Raw genomic sequence first — 16,079 nt, 5'->3', positions numbered from 1 at the left:
CTTTCCATCACATCTGCAGTTACTTCCTCCACTGAAGTTTTGAAACTTTCAACGTCATTCATGAGGGCTTGGAATCAACTTCTTCCAAAACTCCTGTTCATGTTAACATTTTGACTTCTTCCCATGAATCACAAATGTTCTTAATGGCACCTAGAATGGTGAATCCTTTCCAGAATATTTTCCATTTACTTTTCTCAGATCTATCAGAGGAGTCATGTTCCAGGGCATCTGTGGCCTTATGAAATGTATTTCTTAAATAAGGATACTTGAAAGCTGAAATTACTCTTTGATTCACAGGCTGTGGAATGAACGTCGTGTTAGCAGAAATAAAAGTGTTAACCTCCTTATACATCTCCATCAGAACTCTTGGTTGACTAGGTGCATTGTCAATGAGCAGTAGGATTTTGCAAGGAATCTTTTCCTGAGTAATAGGTCTCAACAGTGGGCTTCAAGTTATCAGTAAACCATGTTGTAAACAGATGTGCTATGATCCATGCTTTGTGGTTCCATTTGTGTAGCAAGAGTAGATTTAGCATAATTCTTAAGGGCCCTGGGATTTTCAGGATGTCAAGTGAATACAGGCTTCAACTTAAATCACTGGCTATATTGGCGTCTAAAGAGAGAGTCAGCCTATCCTTTGAAGCCAGGAATTGATTTCTCTCTAGTTACGAAAGTTCTAGAGGACATCTTCTTCTGATGTAAGGTGATTTCATTTACATTGGAAACCTGTTGTTTGATGTAGCCACCTTCATTAATTATCTGGGATAACCTGTTGTTTCACCTCGTACTTCTGTTACAGAGATGACATCTTCCCTTAAACCTCACCAACAACCTCTGCTAGTTTCAAACTTGTCTGCAGCTTCCTTGACTCTCTTGGCCTTCATAGAATTGAAGAGAGTGAGGACCTCACTCTGGATTAGGCTTTGGTTTAAGGGAATGCTGTGACTGGTTTGATCTTCCATCCAGACCACTAAACGTTCCTCATATCAGCAATAAGGTTGTTTCACTTTGTTCTTCACATATTCTCTAGAATAGCACTTTATTTCAACAACTTTTCCTTTGAACTCACAACTTAGCTAACTCTTTGGTCCAAGAAGCCTAGCTTTCAGCCTATCTTATTTTTCAACATGCCTTCCTCACTGAGCTTCATCATTGCTAGCTTTTGATTTAAAGTGAGACACATGGGACTCTTCCTTTCACTTGAACACTTAGATGCCATTGTAGGTTATTACTTGGCCTAATTACAATATTATTTTGTCTTGGGGAATAGAGAGGCCCAGAGAGAGGGAGAGAGATGGGGGAAACAGCTGGTGGTGTCAGAACATATTCTACAGTTAAATTCACTATTTTCCATGGACATGATTCACAGCACCCCAGAACAAAAGTTACATCAAACATCACTGATCACATATCATCAGAACATAAAGTTTCAAATATCGTGAAGATTACTAAAATGCAACAGAGACAGGTAAGCAAATGCTCTTGCAAAGGTGGCTCCATTAGACTTGCTCAATGCAGGGTTGCCACAAACCTTCAATCTATAAAAACAAAGCCAGTATCTGAGAAGTGCAATAAAATGAGATAGACTTCTACATACATTAGATTTGGGAAAAAGTCAATGTAAGCTATTTTGTTTGCTTCTGCAGACCAGGCAGAGAGCCCTGGGAGAGCTAGGATTTCAGAGCTTCCAGAATCCTTCAAGACCATACGTTTAGGGGCGCCTGGGCAGCTCAGTTGTTAAGTGGCCACCTTTGGCTCAGGTCATGATCATGGGGTCCTGGGATCAAGCCCTGCATCAGGCTCCCTGGTCAGTGGGAAGCCTGCTTTTCCCTCTCCCGCTCCCACTGCTTCTGTTCCCTCTTTCTCTCTGTATCTCTCTCTGTCAAATAAATAAATAAAATCTTTAAACAACAACAAAAAAGATCATATGTTTGGCAAATGCTTGGTATTGAACTGAGCTGTCTGAGGGTCAAAACTTGTGTTTTGGAAACAAAGTTTTATAATGATACTTAAATTTTAAAAGGGGGGTATCTTGTGGCTCAGTCAGTTGAACATCCCACTCTTGATTTCAGCTCAGGTCATGATCTCAGGGTCGTGGGATTGAGCCCCACATTGAGGTGTGTGCTCAGCGAAGAGTCAGCTTGAAATTCTCTCTTCCTTTTCCTCTGCCCCTCCCCTACCACCCTCTCTCTCAAATAAATCTTTTTTAAAAAATGAAATAGATAAAAATCTAGATTCAGTAAAATATAATTTTGTTTATATTTTTCTACATAATGCTGACAAATTTTCACTAATTTTATAATTTGTTGAAACAATCTGGTAACTCTATCAGTGCAAAGAGAGTGACTTACACGAAAAGTTCCTATGCTTCTTTCAGTTGGTATTTACACACGACAGAAAGGAACATAGAGCGAGGTCAGGGTTGGTAGGTAGAAAGAGAAGCCTGAGAAAAAGCCCTCTGCCAAGAGTAGAAAAGGTAGTGAAATCAGAGTCTGAGAATCAGGTTTCCAAGGAGAAACAGGGGTACTGCTCCAAGGGCAGGTGGTTCAGGGTTAATACCAAGACTGTTACTCACAGTCAGGTCTCCTGTGTTCCTTATGGGAAAAGGTGTGGAAGGGCTGGCCCAGCTGAGATTCCAGGGTTAAGGCTGAAAACTGAGCCGGTTTGGTTACACACAATGACATAATACACAATGTTTCATATGCTTGCAATCTTATCCACAAAGTTTTGCATGAGAAATAAATATTCTGCCTACTCTCTCTCAAATGAAAAGCTTCCCATGTCCATGTAGTCATTAAATTTAATTGGCAAATGAGCTCAAATATAACCTCTTTTGAGTCTGTAGGAACTTCCAGCTCTTGCTCTTTAAGTGTTTCAATTATCACCTTGCATGAAAAGTTGACTTGAAAATTCCAAGACCCTAGATGCAGAATTCTCTCAGCCTTAAAGCCAGCCTCAGGCAAACAAAGTCCTCAATGCTCTTGGTGGAACACATGACAATTTAGAGCTTTAGTCTAGGCCTTCAAATCTAAGTTTAAAAAAATATACAATATTCCTAGATTCTTATACCTTACATATGCATGGGTTGGAGAAGGTCTCTAAAAAAATGTTCTTATCCATATGATTCATTTGCTTTTAACAACAACAACAACACATATTAACATTTTATGCTAGTTAAAAGGCACTCTGTTGTCCAATACAAACCCATATCTAATAGCAAGCTAATTATCAAGCGTTGACTATTAAGATTATGAAAACAAAAGCACTTGTCATATATATCCCTAGAGTATAAGCTTCCTACTTAGAATTCCAACAAACCATTTCACACTTAGCCTAAGCCAACTATCATACACACCACACTACATATACTAACGTATTTTATTGTTTCCATTTTAGTATATGTGCTGCCAAAGTGAGCACTATACTGATTTATTATAAGAATGTTATAGAAATAACCATTAAGCTGGAAAAAGTCCCCTAAAAATCACTGTTAACCTTTCCTACACGTATTACTCTAAGCTTTTTTTTTTTTTTTTTAACTCTTCTGTAGAAATGTGTCAAATTATTTGGCATCTTCTATGTAAAGTAGTGGTTGCTTTTTATAGCACAAAACTTCATAATTTCAGATTCCAGGATTTTTTACAAAGTTCATATATGTTTATTTTTATAATTTTAAAACATTAATAACTTATCTTTCATGTAACTACCCAAAATGAGGCTGTTCAATCATTTCTCATGCAGAAATTTCTATACTTAGAGTAGCTCACTATAGCTGTCCACACACCATCTCCAGAGATTCACAATCAATTGATTTTGGGCTAGGATACAGATACTGTTTTCCAAGTTCCCCAGACGGAGTTATTCTGCTGCTAAGGTTGAGAAACTCAGTGTTGTTCAGAAGCCTAGTGAAGGGAATTTTGTATTCTAAGTTATAAATTCTTAATAGGTAAAAATCTAATTGGCTTCTTGCTAAAAATCTAGATTATCAGGGCACAGCCACAAAAATTCTTGGTAAATAGGTCTCAAGTATCACCAAGGAATCTGTTTTCAACTATAGCGCCTGTTATGATATAGGAGGTTAAACATCCACAGTTAAAAAAATAATATTGTATAATATCTAAGAACAAATATTGTAACAGTGGCTCAGTATAGATGTATTGAATATTGAGTGAGAAAGTCCTAATTTTGGTGAGTGATTCCATAGGTAGTAACAATCTTGAGAGTCTGGTTAGGCTACAGACCAAGTAGTCTTTAAGGATGGAGCTAAATTCTATGGGATTAAGGGCAAAGACACACACTCTTACATGAGGTAGCAGAGCAAGTCACAAACCAAAGGAACAGATCAATAAGAACAGTAGACACCTGATGTTTTCTACAACAAAGTTCATTCCTACTCTGGTACCTCTCCAAGTGTAGTCCTTGGGCCACCATCAGGCCAAGCACCCAGGAACTTGTTAACATGGAAACTATCAGGTTTTATTCCAGACCCACTAATTCAGAAACTCTGGGGATGAGACCCAGCAGTCTGTTCTAACAAGCCCTCTTGGTGTTTGCGATATACACAAGAATTGGAGAATCATGGCCCTGTTCTTTTGATATGAATTCTTGAATATAAGCTTCCCAGTTTTCTTGTAAGAAACCATCTTTCTTACAAATTCAGTCTACATCTTATGAACGTGATGATCCTACCTCATCCCTCACCTCAGGAGTGTACCTGTAAATGAGCAGAGCCAAAGAGGCTCGTTCTAAGTCTCAACACTGAAAGAACCATCAAAAGCATCTATCAGGAAGGAGGCTGAAAAATGAAGACCCACAGATTGGAAAGCAAAAACAAATGATGGAGAGAGGCCTGGAAACATCGTTTGAGCACCAGGACTAGGTCTTAAATGTACTCTTGTTATATAGGAGCTAATACAGTCCCTTTCGTTAAGTAAGATTGAGCTGGGTTTCTGTTACTGGCAATTAGAGTCAGTTTGATGAGCATAAACAGAATCCATTATAGAAAGCAGAATGTAGCAACTGAAACACAAAATGCAAGTCACAGAATGATAGAAGTACAGCATTTAAGCGTTAAGGGCTCGGGCCCAATGGATGCAGAATCAGCAAATGGGACCGAGTGAGAGGAGGATGTGGGGCTTCAGTTGCAGTTTGAATATATAAGCATTTAGGTATTTGGTGCCTGTGTACCTCAGGCTTGTTTAGATGACTAGAAGTAAGAAGCATTAACTATCGTGCCTTCCCATAGTGCTTCCCTGTGCTTTCCGGGGGTCCCGTGCCAGGGAAACGGAAACCTGACCTGATGAAGAATGTGGTTGCTCTTTTTATGATTAATTCTTTATATGGTAGGAACATCATTTCTATGTGGGAACCTTTAAACTGAATTAAAAATTGACATTTTTAGTATATCCCAATTGTATTCGACTCAACTGCACACAATCACGATAGCCTTCACGTTCAGAGGGTATGGCTTTAAATTGTTTGATAAAAACATGATTCAGTCTGAGTCAGGTGGTTACCAGAGGATTGCTGAAATTACAGAAGCAATTTTTCCGAGTCCTTAAAATGGCAGTTAGTCAAAGTGTCTGAAAAATAATGGGCGTCCGGGATGCTCACCCAGAAGCGCGGTCCTTCAGGAGCATCCGCGTGTCCTCACCCAGCTGTTTCCACCACGTCTCAGCAGTGCCACCTTCTGCAACTGCAGACTTGCTCATTACCCAGTGTTTTCTCCATAGAAATGTGCTTTCCAGTTAGTGATTGACTAAGGGCTTAATGTAGTTTATTGTTAATATTTTAGCCCCATTTTATTTGGATAGGTTATTCCAGATATGCAATATAGTTGACCCTTGAAAAAATAAGGGCTAGGGAAACTGAGCCCACACGTGCTTGAAACACCTGTGTTGAACTTCTGACTCCCCAAAAATTCAACTGCCAATAGTCCGCTGTTGACTGGGAGACTTACTGGCAGTACTTAACATGTATTTTGTATATTCCATACTATATTCTTACAGTAAAGCTGCAGAAAATGTTAAGAAAATCATGAGGAAAATGCAATGCATTTACAGTACTATACTGTATTTGAGAAAAATCTGTGTTTGAGAGGATCTGCATAGTTCAAACTTGTGTTGTTTAACTGTCACCTGCATTTTCAAGGAAGAACAGGCCAGCTCGAGGAATGTAGAAGCTTCCCTTTGGCCCCTTCTGTGCTAATAGCTTACTACTTCTACAGTCTCTTCCCACGCACCACATTGAGGAGACTTGTGATGGTTAATATTTGCAAAGCTTATGTATGTGCCAGATAGTCTACCAGACATTTTTGGAGGTGTTATCTCATTTATATTCTATGGTAATCCTGTAAGATATGTGTTATCTTCATTTCCCTGGCAAGGAAACGGAGAGGCAGAGAGGCTAACTAACTTGCCCATGTGTGTAGTGAGCTAGGATCTGAACTCTGGCTGTCTGACGGGAGAACTAATGCTTTTGACGTAGAATAGAATAATATAGACTACATATCCTTTTCTCAATATATAAAATTTTTATACATAGAAATGTAATTTCACTGTAAACCACATGAAGCAAGAGACCACAATCTGTTTCTCTTTCCTAGCACACAGCAACCATAACCGTGTGTATCACATAGAAGGTAATCTATCATTATATATGAGTAAATATGTAATAAATGTATATTTATATATGTAGTATACATATTTATATATGTAGTAAATAGTAAGTATGAATAGGATTTAGGCTACAATCAAGTAGAGAGCTGATTTTGGAGGACAGACCCTAAATGTGATTGGATATTCTAAGGCATACAGCTTTTTAATTTCTGAAAGATGACTTGATACACATGGAAAATTCTTTAATATTCTACCTTGAAATTTGTTTAATAAGCTGCTCTGAATATACATTGAAGGCATTTTTTTTTTTTTTTTTTTTTTCTGTTCATCTAACCTCTTGGGAACATTGAGAAGTTACTGAATTGTAACTTGGGAGTTATTTAGCCTGAAATTCTATCCATCGTAGAAATCTTATCTATAGCACTCTCCTTGACAGATAATCATTCCGCCTCTGAACATTTCAAGTGACAGAGAGCCCATTACAACATAAGGCAATTCACTCCATTTTTAAGCAACTTTAATTGTTTAGAAAGTTCTTTCTTACAGTTGGTTGAAATCTCCTTTCTTGCAACTTCTTCCCAAGGTTCTTAGTTTTGTCCTCTAGAGCTACTCCAAGTGACTGCAAGACATGTCTAGATGACAGTCCTTCAAATATTTAAAGGCAGTAATATTGTCCCTCTAGATCTTCTGTGCTTCAGGCTAAAACCCACCAAGTCCCTCAAACATTTCTCATGAGGCAGGATTTCAGCATCCTAGTAGTCGGTTTACTTTAAAAATCATCCTCTGACAGACGTGGATTTACCATGAAGCCAAGGGCTTCAGGTCCCACTTGCACAGGCTGCTTCCACAGCCTTGGGAGAACACTGAGCCCTATGTTTACATGGGACTATGTTTTGTAAAACTAGCCCAAGTAAGATACTCAAATCCCAATCACTTAAGTCTAACATTGTCTATTTTAGGTGAGAATGCCAGGTGGCTTTGGATTGCTGCATAATTTTTGGATTTGGCAAGTGGGAGATAGCTTTCAGTGGTTTAGTGGGGTATACCTCTGTGTTTGCAGTTACTCCTGTGACTGTTAAGCTATTACTAACTATCCCAGAGCAGGAATGCTTTGCAGGAATCTTTCTAGATCTGCTATGCCAACTCCTGGTAACCGAACTTGAGAAAATGAAAGACAACCTGGTTACTGTTTATCATCAGTTCAAAGGATATTTAAAATTAGTTAGTGCTGAAGAAACCTTGAAATGAATGATATGAAATCTAACAGCTCCCGTGTGAATGAGATTTGAGAATAGTTTTCCTAAAGTTGGCAATAATCCTAAACATTTAGATCATGCTATCAAGGAGTTGTGAAGCTAGGAAAAATGAAACTTTCTAAGCAATTAATACTGAAAACATTTCAATCAACCATGCCAGAAGGCTGAATTCTTTCTTCTACAAAAGAGATTACAAACTGCTGTTTATATAAAGAGGTGATTTGAGGCTGTATAGTCAACACATTTTAGAGGTGTGTCAGGCAGTTAATGAAATTTTATTTTTAAATTTTGTTAAATTTGTGCATCTGTCAGCTTCTCATTTATGATTTTTTTTCCATTTTTATACTTAGTTTTGTACTTTTAGTCTGTAATTTTTAAAAGGCTCAAAACTGTGTAAGTTTTTTTCTCTATAGAACCTGGTTCCACTCTACTTTCTGAACTCTGAAGTTTGGACAGAAATATTACAATGGGACTTCTACAGATACAAGCTAGATTCCATCAGATTTTTGGCTGTCTTGCCACACTGATCACAAAATTGCTGACTTAGAATTTTGGGGTTGTGTATAACCTCAAAGGTCACCTAAACCCAATGCTCATTCTATGCTCAAATTCCCTGTTGATACCCCTGCCAGGCAGCCCACGGTCGGATGCTTCCTTTGACAGCAAAGTCATTATGTCCTGTGGAATCCATTATAACTCTGAACACCTCTAAATTTCAGAAAGTTTCAACAATGCCTCTTGTTGGACTTTCTGTAAAAGTGAATCTTTCTCTCTACATTTTTTAGATAAACTGACTTTATCTACATCTAATTCTTAAAACAGCTTTATTGAGATATAATCCACATAGCAGAGTTACCACTTAAAGTGTACTGTTCAAATTTTTCTAAGCATAGTTACAGGGTTGTTCAACCACCACTACCATACGATTTTGTAACATGTTTGTATCCCATGAAAGAACCTGGATACCCATTAGCAGCCATTCCTACCTCCTCTGTCTGCACACCCACCAAGCCCTAAGCAATCACTAATCTACTTTCTGTCCCTATTAATTTTAGGTAAATTCAAGAAATTTCATACAAAGGAAATCATATAATATGTAGTATCAAAATTCTATATAAGTACATCTCTAGAAAGCCCTTTTGAGGGAAGGTACCATTGTGTTTTTGGAATGGTACCATTGTGTTCTTGTGTACTTGGAAAGTACCATTGTGTTCTATGTTGAGGTCATTTGTTCATATGCCCATTTTATTAGAGAGTTTATTATACATGAAGTTCAATATGGAAAAAGAAAGTGGCATCACAAAAGTGCAACATAAAGTCCGAGGCATGTGTGTACAAGATAGGACTTGGCTCCAGCTAAATCAGTCCCGTGGAGCCCAGTGTACCTATATGTTTATTTAGGTCATATTTTAGGATGTTTACATGACTTATTATTGTTTCTTATGGCAGAAAACACAAATTATATAGTGACAGTACAGAAAAGTATTCCTAGTCTACAAACTGCTAGCTATTACTATGATCATTGAAAAATAGTGATAACTATACCTGGAATGGTTCATTTTAAGAGATTTTAAAATTATCTTAGGATATTTATCAATAATCTCTGGAATGAGTCTTGGGGGAAAAATTCTTCTATGGAAGGTTTTTTTGTTTGGTTTGGTTTTGTTTAAATCTCCCACAATTTCACAAAATTGTTGTACACCATTGTTTTGTCAAATTACTACCTGGCACCTTTGGCTTTTTTGAAATACGGCAATTGTCACCAATATGGTCACCGAATCTGCTGTCAAATGTTCTAATTGGTACAAGGTTCAAGTCATTTGTTTTGTGAGATATTCCAAATAAAAGTGTTGATACAAATGTTTTTCTGTAGTTTTCCACTATATATTTTAAAATCCCACGAACAAAAGTGCTATATAACAAATTCAGCAACAGTGGATAAAATATTTATCTTTGATCACCAAGCTAAAAATGATCAAGTTATCACATTTAAAAAGGGCATTAGAGGCCTAAGCAATTTAATGTGTTCCTTTCATCTTCTATCTGTTGCAAAAAATAAAAGCTGGGGCGCCTGGGTGGCTCAGTGGGTTAAGCTTCTACCTTTGGCTCAGGTCATGATCTCAGAGTCCTGGGATCAAGCCCCAGAGCCCCACATCGAGGGCTCTTGCTTCCCCCACCCCCTGCCTACTTTTGATCTCTGTCAAATAAATAAAAATCTTTAAGAAAAAAATTAAAAAATAATAAAAGCTGTTATTTTTTATCTTCCATTACATAAAAGATTCTGTCTATAGAGTTGGCCTCATTTCTTTGAAAATTTATTTTTGAAAATGCTGGAATTAAAAGAAGAGATAGGTTTAAGTTTCATTAGCCTGTTGAAACTCAGTACTGTAGGAAGAGACCAGCAGAATAAATGATAGAATTAATACTTATGCAATGCAGTGTTGCCTAGTGACAAATTTTATGTGTGTGACTTTTGCCTTCTGGAAACTATTTTCAAGGTTGATATAAATCTGTGGAATGTTTTATGAAATCACTAGTTTCCTAGACCTTTAATGAGTACTTCAAAATGTCTACATTTATGTTTTGTGGTTGTTAAAAATGATTAATACAAGGTTTTTTAAAATGTTAAGTTACATCATTTTTGTAAAAGTAGTTGTTTCTTCCAAATTCTCTCAGTTCTTCTAAGCCCTGCTACAAACGAGGAGACTTTTATGTAATATCCTGGCTTTCTTCATACAAAGAATACTGTGGAAATAAGTGAATTGCTGAAGATATTAAACAAATAATGAAGGTTGGTTAAATTTAATGCTCTCCAGCTTTATGCTGCTCTCTGACCCCCAGAGCAATAGGATTCTCACAATTCTAGCATGGCTTTGGAGCAGGGGAAGATATATGCATTCTTATATATTTAATGTGTAGTGCTTTTTATTTGTATTAATTCAAATGGGCGCATATGATTTCTTTGAAATGATTTGGCGGCGGCGTTGGGGGGCGGCAGGTTACACAAGTTTCAAAATAATATATTGCCACTACACAAGATCTGTCAATGATTCCCTTTATTGAAACATTGCTTTTTGTTCCTGGTTAACTCAGATACAGCAAAGTATTTTCTAATGTGGAGGTAATACCTGAGAGAAAACTAAGACTGTCCATGTGAACAATGAGGTAAAATCAGCGCAGAGCCTGTTGGGCTGCAGTATCTGGAAGTCTTCCTTGTTCCAAGTTTAACACAGCCCAGAGAAACATTCTGTTCCCCATTTACCACCATGTACACCCTCAGAATGAACTGAAGGGGGCAATATTTACCAAGAAAATTCAGTAGGACGGTCCTTTGGAAACAAACATGGGAACATTTTAACGTTATTTAAGACACCAACAGTTTTTATATGCCAACTGCCACTGCCATTTTACAGCTATACACAATGCACAGTGCAGAACTACTTATGGACTAAAATTTTCACATATTATGGGTTGTATAATAGATTATATTCATTGATAATATCATTTGTTTCCATCCACAAAAGTGTGTGGTCTGGCTCAAGTTTAGCAAACTCTTTTTCTGTCAAACTCAGCCTGTGGAAAGTCCCTCATGATAGATGTTAGTTGTTCTCAGACACACAAAATTACTTCTCCTTCCAGTTAGGTTCAGGTGGGTAGACAGTGTAGCTAGACCAGGCTCTCTGCTGCCTCTTCATCCAAAGAGCCTTCTTTCCTATTTCGGGTTTCTTCTAAGCCGTAGTAAGGGAAAAATTTCCTTTAATAGGGAATACATTTCAGACTTGCACTGCAAGTAGTCATCAGTTTATGTCTAAATGTTATCTGCTAGTCATGTATCAAACCCACTTTAGCATTTGGAAATAAATATATGTGAATGGATATGAAGGTGAGAGTGAGCATCTAACTTCCTGCCTATAATGTAGCATCTAGTGAAACAGAATGATAAATAACATCTGCACAGTGGGGATTTCTGGTTACCCTGCCAAAAACTAAACAAAAAACAAACCGTATTCTGTAACTATGTATTTGCTCCTTCTGTCACAGTAGCCATACCAGCCTAGTTCGCCTATTCCAGAAAGTTGGTGATCCTTAAACAATTCCTCTTCAGCCAAGTATCTGCAACAAAAATCCCTTGCCTCCTACTTCTACTACTGAACTACTTTATTCTGCAATCTCAAAGAAAGCCCTGGCGGGCCGGCGGGGATCTGAGTTAGTAGATGAGGTACTGTTTCAAAGACAGAACTTAGGGAGGTTAATATTTTGTTGTTTTGGGAGGGGTTCAATAGCTTTATTTTATAGACACAGAAAATTCAACATACATGATTCTATATAAATTCATTAATAGAAACACAAACTATCACTTTTACAAGGTAAGTGACATGTTTTACTATAGATAATGCTCTCCATAGCTCCATCTCTCTACCCCTAAAATAAGAAGGTCGGACTAAATAAGCACAGGAAAAATTTACCTCCCAATCCAATACAAGCACTTTTAGAGAGCAAGAATTGAAAGCAGGAAATGAAGACTTGACTGTCCAAGGTCAAAGAACTAAAGAGTGGGTACTAGAACCCAGGTTTGTAGAAGCCTACTCCACACTTTCTCTGCCAGAAATTGCAGTGCAGTGCTCCTAAAATGAATGCTACCCCCTGATATTCGGGGTCTCTCAGTAAGCTCAATTGTTCATGGGTCACAGTAATGACAAGACACATACAAAGGCAGTTGTTCACTGAGCCAGACAAAGTGTGCCAAAGTTTGCATGCACAGTTATCATGAAATTTCTTCTACCAATCAAGGAAGAATGAAGGAAGAGCAAAGATTGAGATGAAGGCAAAATAAAGAGGGGCATGAAGAGATGCGTCATGAAAGACAAAGGGAAGGCAAAGATACAGGGATGGTGGGGTGGGGGATTGGGGACAGAGAGCTGGATTTCTCTATGATTCCTGAAGTATAAAAGTTTTCTTCTGTAAGTTGCCAGGAACTCACTTTCCTTCGGTCTCCCTTCATTTAGTAGGGTTTTTGTTATTTTTTCCTTTCTCCCCTTTCTCTCTTCATGGGATTTCTCTTCATTCCATTTCAGCCCAACATTTGTTCATTTTTTTACTTGATTTTGCTTTATTTTAGGTGTTAAAAAATGTTTATACTTATGTCACTTTATTTCTTAGTCCAGAAACCACTTAAGAACTAGCATAGTCCTGAGCTGAGTCTGAACTGAAAGTCTGAATTGTATTGCAAAAGAATTTACCTTAAAATTAAGGGCCTCCCATAACTACAAATTTAGAGGTTTGCATAACACTCCTGAGATGTTTTTATTCAAGGACTTATAAAATGACAATTGTCAGTCATATAAACTATCTGCTTAAACTACCTAAGACATATTCTCTTTCTCCAGAAACTTTTTCCAATAAAATAATTAGCTATGATAGTCTTGTTCTGCCCCTTGGGCACTTGAAGGTAACACAGTGTTCTTATGTTACTCTACAGAACATCCTGAGAAGAATCAAGTGAGTTAAATATTAGCAAACATCAAGGTTACATGATGTCTTATGACTATTTCTACATAGTCAGTCATCAAGCACGTTGATTTCAAAGAGAATGGTGAAGAATCAGCCCCAGACTCAATTCGAAACTATGGATAGGTATTGCTTTGGAACAATCTTTTTTTATGATAAAGGGTGCGGAGGGGGAGAAAGGAAAAGAAAGAAAGAAAGAAAGAAAGAAAGAAAAAGAAAAAGAAAGAAAGAGGAGGTGCCTGGGTGGCTCAGTCAGTTAAGCGTTGCCTTCGTCTCAGGTCATGATCCCAGGGTGCTGGGATCGAGCCTGTCCTCAGGCTCCCTGCTCAGTGGGGAGCCTGCTTCTCCCTCTGCCATGGCCTCTTTCTGTCTCTCATGAATAAATAAATAAAATCTTAAAAAAAAAAAAAAAAAAAAAAAAAAAAGAAAAAAAAGAAAAAAAAAAAAAGAAAAGAAAAGAGGGGAGAGAAAGAAAAAGAAAGAAAGAAAAACAAAGACAAAAGAAAGAAAGCCTGCCTCTGGAAGTATGCACCCATTTCTAAGAACTGATGTTCTCCGAATAGGATGCTACTGTTTGTATTCATGTGTGGTTGGAGGTCTTTCCACAATACATATTAATGGAGTTTTTACAACCTTAACTCTGAGACTCCTTTACAAAAGTAACTTGCCTTTTTTACCCTATCCGTGGACACAGCTGCTTTTTCCACTGCTCTAGTTGTCCAACCATCTTTATTGATGCTACAGTAATTATAATAAGCAGATTCAGTTTCTCTTCCTTTGCCGTGAGTATTCAGTTCCCCTAACCACTGCTTTCCAGAAAATGTACTGCTTCTGTCAGGCACTAGAAAGAGTTATTAGTATTTTGAGGTCATTTGTTGATTTCTAAGACGATCAGAAATTTTCTTGATTTAGCTTTTTGTGTCTCGGTAAATGAGGTTAATGAATTTAAGAAGCTCTCCCACAGAGCATGTCAGGTTAGAGTAACCATCTATGAGCCGTTAGAGTCATAACATCTACAAAAAAGTAGCAATCCAATAATGGAGGCAGAAGAGCACTTTGCTCTGACTATGAAAGAGGGTAGAATTATTGCAGATTATTTTAATTATAGTACATGTATTCATGTGGCTATTTTCAGGCCATCACTCCCTCACAAATGTTTCAACAAAATTTAAAAGTTCAACAATCAGCAAAGTACATCCTTTTCTTCATAAAATTCTTTGTATCCTCTTGTCCTTTCATTCTCTCCAGTGTGAAACATCTTTAAGGTTTAAAGCAACTATGTAAACCTAGAGAAAGGACAATCTGCAAAAAGGGACCAATAAATTTTAAATTAAATTCTATATTGGTAGGTCTTCAGAATGAAAAATAAAATCTGTATTTACTAGAATCTGACTACAGTGGATGGGTTGCTTGAAGCTAAGTTTTGAATTAATGCTGAAAATAGTTTTTTTAATGAGCGTAATGGGGAAAAATAGGACAAAATATTGTCTTTAGTCAAAATGCATTAATTTCTCCATTGTTTATGACCTTGACTGTGCTAAGATCTTTTAAAAATAGTTACAGGAGTGGACATAAAAGAAAAAAAAAACCACCAAATTAAGTATATGGATTAAAATAGTTGGTTCTGTGAATTGATATATGAACATATACTATATTAATGCCCTCTCCATGTTATGTGTATATATATGTGTGTGTGTATATATACACATGTGTATATATATGTATGTGACATATATGTGACACATATAGGATATATAAATATATATGACATATATACATATATATGTGTGTGTGTGTATATATATATATATATGACTTCTTGAATTATATCAGATTTGATGCAGTAATTTAGAGCTCCCATGAGCTGAGCTAAGAGATTTTCCACTTTCACATGGAGTCAAGGTTCTGAGTACCTCTCTAGACTATGCTTCTCAGACATCATCTGAAAGACCATCGACCCTGAAATTTTTCCATAGGCAGTCCTCAGTCCCAAGCTGCGCCTTGAATAATCCATTCCCAAGGAATGTGTGGCTTTATGTCCCCATTTATACTCCCATGGTCGATCCATTTAGCTATAGAAGTTCACATATTAACAAAAAGAATGTTAAGGAGCCATCTATTACAGGACTAAAATCAATTCTCATCTAAGGCTGAAGACTGAAGTACTTACATGAAAACTAGCTCTGTGAGGGCTATATACCACTAAATAATGACACATCCTTTTTCATTTAGTAGAACCTCAAGCTCTATGTTAAGAACATTTTCTGGTCTCAACTGCATTAATAAAATCATGATACAAAATGACCCACTCAATCTGCTAACATGTCATTTGTAGTTTTTTGGGAGGGCATGTAGTCTGAATTTCTATTTCAGGTGATGCTGTCTCTTTCCTTGTCATTGAAACAACAGAAGCTGCCTTTGTACCAATTCCATGGCGACTTAATACTGTCCTCACAGACATCTGTTCTTTTAGGGGAAAGTGGATACTTTCACACATTTCTGTTGAAATAAAGGTAGCTCATCTGACCTGTTGATGAATAAGTAGTCTGCCCTGGTTGTTACACAGAGTGAACTAGAGTAAGATTCCATTTACACAGCAGGACTCACAGGAAATTGGGGAGTAGAAAAGGACTTAGTGAAAGTTCCTATTTTGACAATAGCCATCATTTTTGTCCTTTGCATCTTACAGTCTTTATAA

This window comes from Enhydra lutris, unplaced genomic scaffold (assembly GCF_002288905.1).
Source record: "Enhydra lutris kenyoni isolate GAN:26980312 unplaced genomic scaffold, ASM228890v2 scaffoldscaffold19, whole genome shotgun sequence".
NCBI lineage: Eukaryota > Metazoa > Chordata > Mammalia > Carnivora > Mustelidae > Enhydra > Enhydra lutris.
This window is presented reverse-complemented; position numbering follows the sequence as displayed.